The 7,397-nt window shown below is 39.1% G+C and overlaps 1 long non-coding RNA gene across 2 annotated transcripts; it reads left to right on the top strand.

Moving 5' to 3' along the window:
- The first annotated feature begins 556 nt into the window (after positions 1–556).
- Positions 557–6,580, top strand: LOC148315740 (uncharacterized). Of its 2 annotated transcripts, XR_015840634.1 has the most exons (7): positions 557–732; positions 1,393–1,512; positions 2,120–2,283; positions 2,625–2,813; positions 5,087–5,182; positions 6,242–6,394; positions 6,502–6,580. It is a non-coding gene; the product is annotated as an uncharacterized LOC148315740 (long non-coding RNA). The 2 variants fall into 2 exon arrangements; XR_015840636.1 differs by lacking the exons at positions 5,087–5,182; positions 6,242–6,394; positions 6,502–6,580 and adding an exon at positions 3,754–3,931.
- The last annotated feature ends 817 nt before the right edge of the window (positions 6,581–7,397 follow it).

Here is a 7,397-nt window from a genome sequence, read left to right on the forward strand (position 1 = left end):
GTCTAGTCACACACCAGCTCGGGTTCATTCCCTACCAGAGAAATGACATTCCATGTCCCCAGAGCTAGGCGCTTTATGTTGCCGGGGATTGGACTGCCTTTGACTGCCTCCTAGCTCAAAGGAAACCCAAATTCTTTGGTCCCGCCCACTGGTAGTGAGCCGAAGCCCTTGTATTAAATAATAAATAAATACATAAAATAAAAAAATTAATAAATTTAAAAAACGGACCGATCCACTGCTTGGGTTAGTTTGACCCACCTTGAGATCCGTTCCCACTCAGTGACAGTGTCTACAAGCCACTGCCACCAGGCCAGTGAACCCAACGTCCAGGCAGTGACAAAAAACGTGATCAAATTACATTGCTCATCATAAGGTGTTTGTGAGACGCTCTTTGTATGTTTCCTCAATTAAGACCTGTTTTCCATTGGTGTATTTGAAAAAAGTGGTGAACCTGTTAAATTCACTACAAAACGTTCAGAAGATGAAAGTAATGTTTGAAGGAATATTATTTTTCTATCGACATGCCGGCGGGCGGGCACAGATAGAGAGTGATAAAGCAGCACCACCCGCGCGGGGCGTGCTGACGAAAAGGCAAGCGCTCCTCCTCTCATCGCGTCCTTATTAAGACAGAAAAAAGACGCTGTTGAATTTTACCTATTCGCAGTTCGAGCAGGTGCTTAACGCTGGAGAATATCACCACTTCGAAGTTCGAACTGCTGTTGAAACGGAGAGGTAAGTGTTTTTCGTTGGGTTTTTTTCAAAACATGCGTCGAGTGCATTTGTTCATAGTTAGAGATAGTTGTGTGGAAAACACTATACAAAGTAGCACCATGGATGTGGGCCTACAACACTGGCCTAGCAAACATGTGCTCCTACATTGACATAATTGACGAGCTCCAGTTAAGCATTGAATAATTATAAAACGTCATGGTGCTTTTACTCATTTAAAGAACTAAACCGACGCGTATTGTCATCCGGTGGTCAGGTTTGCATTGAATGTGAGCACGAGGGACGCTAGCTTGTTGCGTTAGCTTTGCGGAGCTAACAGCTTGCACTTTTGTTATAGAACAACAGAATGCAAGTACCATGATAATTTCTGTCATTAATTTTTGTGTAAGACACGATGTTCACTGGTTAATTACATGATTCTTAAAGCAAAGGTTACTGTGAATGCAATTTTGGTAAGATTTTTGTAGTCACACTGCATAAATCTGTCTGTGTCTGTTGTTTAAACTTCAATATAAACTATTTTGGTTGAAATCGTTAATTGGGATGGAGGAATTGATATTTTTTTAATTTATAATTTATTTTTCTTACACTGATATTGTTAAAACTCCATTTAGCCCATAGTATTAATAATTCTCAACACAATACTGTCTTTTTTCTTTATAGAATAAACAATGCCTTCCCTGAGATGCAGGAAGTCCCCAAAGCAGGATACTATTGAACATGCAGTCAAGGGTCTGGACAAGACTGCAGAGTTAGAAGCGTAGTATATAAACTAATTTAAAGGTATGATGTTAACGCTTTTGCTAAGATATATTATTGTTTTCTGATAACCAAGCTGACATCGTTTTTTAAGTGGTTATTTTACATTAAGAGTGTCTTGACCTTTTCTTTTGCCACTTTTGTCAGTTTCAAGTTATTTCAGTGAGTGTGAAACCTGATGGTAGGAGTTCTATCTAAATTAAGGCTGTACTTGATGACGCCCTCCGGCATTTTTATACCACAATAGACCGGTGAACAAGTCCGATATTGATAGTCTAGTGTAAAGCACGTAATACGTCACAGAGATCACGTGACGCGATCCAATATGACTGTGTACAGTGTATGTCATTGTTTTGAAACTAAATAATCTTAAAGTTTTTTTTTTACGTAACCAGGTGCAATTGACATTTGTACTTTCAGTCCTAATACATACTGGCTAATGCAATGCTGGAAAATGAATTTTGGCTGGTCTGTTCATTTAAAATCATAAAGAAGGGCTCTGCTCTATCCCTCACAAGAAGCAATGTTTCAAACCACCCTACATTAGTATAGTGGCCCAAATGAATATGATGACTCCTTATTTGTGTGCTTAAAAATATGACGAAGCTAACTTGATTTCCCTGTTAACTAGGTCGAGGAGTATTTACCAAGGCCCCTTTCAGGAAAGACGACTTTATTCTTTATTATGGAGTACAGAGGAAAATTGATAGATTCTGATGAATCTCAACGCAGGAAGATGGATGGAAGAGGCACTGTCTTTTTGTTTGACTTCCGCCGGCAAGAAAAAACTTGGAGGTGAGGCAAAGATTGAGATGTTATCTTATTTTTGTTTTTATTTAAAAAAATAAACACATACTCATCCCATAAGTGTTAGGGGAAAAATCATTCTCTAAGCAAAAATGTATAATTACTTTTATTCATGCGTTGAATCTGTACAAATGAAAATATAGATCATGAAGTCTCAAAGACAAGCTGTTAATAGGGTCTGATTCCAATAGAAATTTCTTGTATGATTTGATTTAGATTTAAAAATTGTGGATTTCCTATTTTTATGTTTTGTGTACACAAGATTGTCTCAAAGATTAATTTCTGACATTGATTGAATAATTGTTTTTTTTTTTTTAATCTATTTTAAGTGTTGATGCAGCTCAAGAAGATGGCAGTCTGGGAAGACTGGTTAATGATGACCACATGCACCCCAACTGTAAAATGAAGAAGATGACAACAGAGGACAGACCACACCTCTGTCTGTTTGCGCTCCGAGACATTGATGTTGGCGAAGAAATAACTTAAGACTATGGACCAGCTGGCCTTGGAGAACACAGGTTTGTAAGATGCATCTTTAAGTACAATAACAGAGCCCACTTGTGGTGTTCTGGTGATGTAGTTTCCAATTAGTTTGGCAATCTAATAAATGTATGTGAGGTTTCTATGGAAGTTGAACATGCTGACTGACTGGGGGAGTTCTCCATTGTCCACTATCTGTAATTCAAATTTGTGGGTCTGAGTCAAAGTTTGGCTCTGCAGGAACAACGAACTGGTCAGGGAGTGACAGTATTACAAAGTTCTGCGTTACTCCTTTCTGGGCGGTGGCCCTGTTAGGCCATCATATGCCATATTGCAAATATCCCCATTGTGGGACTAATTAAGGACATCTTTATGTTGTGGTTTCCCTACCAGAACCAGCACCAACCCTGTATATTCATGATATAAAACACTGTTTCAATTTGATATTTAGCCTTTCTATACTGTAAAAATAGAAGACCCCAGGCTTTCCTGCGCGCCCTTGCCCAATTGGTGGTGTTCAGGAGACAACCTGGGACTGAAATATCAGTCACAACCAGTGTTGTTTTCGTCACTGATGACTATGACGAAAATACTTCGTTAACGCCCCTTTTTTAATGACGATGACAAGCTATACGAGGTTCTTTTATGACGAAAACATGACGTGATGTACATGAATTTTTTTCGTTGACTAGACAAAATTGTTAGCATGTGGTTCATAAATTATTTTATGTTGCTTTTAGTGAAATAAAGCCACAACAGTTGCCCAACAAAATGTTTTGCTTCTCTGCTTATTTTGGAGCAGTGAGTATTGATTCCACTGTTGCCACTTTTTTCTGTTTGTAATGAAGAATCCTTAGTAGTCCATCCAAAAGTCTTTGTTATTGGGTGGAAACCTTGAATGCCTTGTTTTAACTCAAATGGACTTAAACCCATCCATCCATCCATCCATCCGTTATCTGTACCGCTTCTCCTCACTAGGGTCGCGGGGGTGTTGGAGCCTATCCCAGCTGTCTTCGGCAGTAGGCGAGGTACACCCTGAATTGGTGTCCAGCCAATCGCAGGACATGCATAGACGAACAACCATCCACGCTCACACTCATGCCTCGGGGCAATTAGAGTGTCCAAGCAACTTGCCATGCATGTTTTAAGAATATGGGAGGAAACCGGATTACCCAGAGGAAACCCACGCAGGAAGGCCGGAGCCAGAATCGTACCTACGACCTCAATATTGTGAGGCCATCATGCTAACCAGTTGGGCCACCGTGCCGCTTGGACTAAAACCTTTGTGAATAAATTGACGAAAACTAGGGTAAAACTTTTTTTGCGTTTCCGTCGATTAAAACTGGACTAAAACCCTTTTTTTAGTTTTCGTTGACTAAAACTGGACTAAAACTATAACGAATTGGGATGACTAAATGTGATGTAAACAAATCAGCACTTTGTCCAAATGACTTGGACAAAATCTAAAATGCCTGCCAAAAACAACACTGGTCACAACACGTGTCTACAGAAGATTAATTGGCATGGGCGAAATTAATTAGTTTTATTTCATTCATGAGCTTATGTTTTGTTTTGGGTGGCTAAGGCTTAAAATGTGTAAAAATCTAATCCAACCTCAAATATAATTAATTCAATAAATTTATGATGCTACTAAAACATCGAAGCAGCCTCCTCCAGGCTTTACAGACTCAGAAATGGAGGTATGCGTATCGTGTGCTCATCCTGTCGTGTCTCGAGATGTTAAAATTGCAGTTAGATAGACGTGTGCTGATTAGACAAGACTTCTAATATATCTGGTGTCACAGGATATTTGTCAGTGAATGTGTATGTCTGGTTTGAGGCTCACTCAGCTTTTTCTTGTGTTGTGGGGTCCAGTTGAGTTGAATTGCGAGTCAGGTATGTTGGCCATCTGACACCCAACTGTCAGGTTTGCGTTCGTGGGGACCCCGTAGAGCCATTTTTATTGTTGACATAAATCATAGCTAATCATCTTTTCCTTCATTATCATATGAAATACAGTTAGGAGTTGTATGTGCCTTTACTATGTTATAATCTTAGAACCTACCAGCCACTACAGCTGTCCGACAAGAAGACTTTTGGCTGTCCTGTGCTCCATTGCGGCCCTGGTGGCGTTCAAAAGACAACCTGTGACTGAAATATCAGTCACAACATATCTCTACTGAAGATTAATTGTCATGCGCTAAAGTAATTGGTTTTGTTTCATTCGTGAACTTGTTCGTTAAAATGTGTAAAATTCTGATCCATTTTCTTTTTTTTAATTCATTAAATTAATATTCAACTTGTTCATTAGGATGGAGGACAACCGACAATGACTGAATCGGCTGAGGTTGATGCCACCAGAACATCGAAGCAGCCTTCTCAAGGTTTGACAGACTCTGAAAAGGAGGTATGCGTATCATGTGGTCATCCTGTCGTGTCTTGAGATGTTAAAATTACAGTTAGATAGACCTGTGCTGGTTGGACAAGTTTTCTAATGTATCTGGACATAAATCGTAGCTAATAATATTTTCCCTCATCATCATATGATATACAGTTATGCGTAGTGTATGTCTTTACTATGTTACAATCTAAGAACCTACCAGCCACTACAGTTCTCTCATTGGGAGACTTAAGCTTTCGTCAGGCTATCGACTGCTGCATTGCCCTCTTATTGGCTTTAAGTACACAACCTGTAACTGAATTATCTGTCAGAACAGAACCTATGTGTCCACAGCAGGTGATTTGGCATGTGGATTCTTCAGATTTTTAGAAAATAGGTAAAATTGTGATCAAAAGTTTAAAATGTATAAAATTCTGGTATAGTTTGCAATAGTATATCTATTAAATCAATCAAAACTTCTTAACAAGGATGGAGAACATTGGCTGTGACCGAATTGGTTGAGGTTTACATTACCAGGACCATTGAGCAGCCTCCTCGGGATCTACAAATTTAGGAATGAAGATATGCATCCCATGTTACAATCCTGTTATGGCCCGAGGTTTTGAAGTTGCAGTTACATATTGGGCTGGGCGATGTGGCTGATAAGTACATAGCGATATAAGTATTTCATATGGGTCCATCGATACACATTGAATTCTTTTTTCAAATTATTTTATTCATTATTTTTTTTATTTTCCAATATTTTCACTGCCCTGTTAAAAAAACATTTAATGTAGTTTTCCTCCCGGGAGCTTTTTGTTACGGTCAATTAAGTGTTTTTGTTAAATATAGCTGCGTAGAATAATTATATGCATTATTATCGGACCACAATGTTTTGGTTTTGCAAATAATTTCCTAAAATCATTCTAATTTTGTTATTACATTATTTTGTCATAATATCATTCATCAATATTTTAGTTTGTTTTTTTTTTCAAATAGAATTAAGACCTTTTTCTGTGCAGATTCCTCTGGGGATTAAGTATTTAATGGGTTCTCAATTTTCTCTTGGACTCTGATGCAACCCAGTCTCCTCCCTTGGACAAAAAATATGGGCTGAATCTTCCTTGGAATAACGACACAGATTCTGACGAATCATTGTCAAATCCTGCCCCTGAACTTTGTGCCTCAGACCCAGACCATATTACTATCCCAAGGCTCAGGAGGACCAAAAGTATACAGGTAAACAACCCATATAGATTTCAGGGAATCTTACAAGCAAATTGCATATATTTTATTGGTCTCCTGCCTTCTATCCTTTATATTTCGTTGTTGTTGTTGTTTTTTAGATTAAAAAAACAGGCTGACTTTGGAATGGATAAGCATTATTACTCCAACTCAGATGACAGTGGAGATGAATATATTCCGGATACAAGTGAGGCCTCTGATTCAGACGGAAGTGAATCTTTGAAAATTGTGGACCCTCTCTTGAAGTCTAAGAATGCCTTCAGAGATTTTTCTCCCACACCACGAATCTCAAAAGCCACCTCAACGCAGGTTGTTAATCAAGGGCGTTCACCCGTTCGGAGGAGTAGCAGCACTGGTGTGATTCTTGAATTCTATGGCTCTTCAAATATTTGTGCAGTTTAACACAAATCATCCAAAATAGAATTCAAGCACATCTGTGACAGAAATTCAAATTCAGAAGTCAAAGAGAGAGAACAAAAAAAAAAATCTAATGCTGCGCTTTAAAGGAGTGGAAGAGTTTAAACCTGGCTAGTTTTATTCGATGTCCTGCATCTTGTGTCACTGTTATTCTGTGGAATGCTGTGTGGGTGGCTGGTGAAGTTGGAAAAAGAAAGTGAAAGAATGTGAGGTTTGGGAGGTTTTAGGTTGGTGCCTGGCGCAGACAGACACCTCGAGCGGGAAGGGGTCGACAAGAAACTCGACCCTTCAGCCACAAGCAGGAGGGGCCACCACTTGAAGAAAGACCAAGAGAAGCAAGCTAAAGTTAACTGCAGCATACACATAGCCAATAGAATCATGCCAGGATGCCTTTGTCTCTGTGTCATTTGCATATTGTGTCTATAAATTAATGCTGAACAGCAAAGACAGAGAGAGCTGTATTGAGAGGGACCCAAACTCAAGTTGTAGATTTGTGTGTTAGGAATAAATCCACTCGTGTGTGAAAATGCCGGCTTCCTGATACCTTTCTATTGCAGAACGAGCGCGCATATTGTTGGAT

The sequence above is a fragment of the Idiotropiscis lumnitzeri genome, unplaced genomic scaffold (assembly GCF_059441095.1).
Source record: "Idiotropiscis lumnitzeri isolate Australia: NSW breed Sydney's pygmy pipehorse unplaced genomic scaffold, RoL_Ilum_1.0 HiC_scaffold_46, whole genome shotgun sequence".
Lineage (NCBI taxonomy): Eukaryota > Metazoa > Chordata > Actinopteri > Syngnathiformes > Syngnathidae > Idiotropiscis > Idiotropiscis lumnitzeri.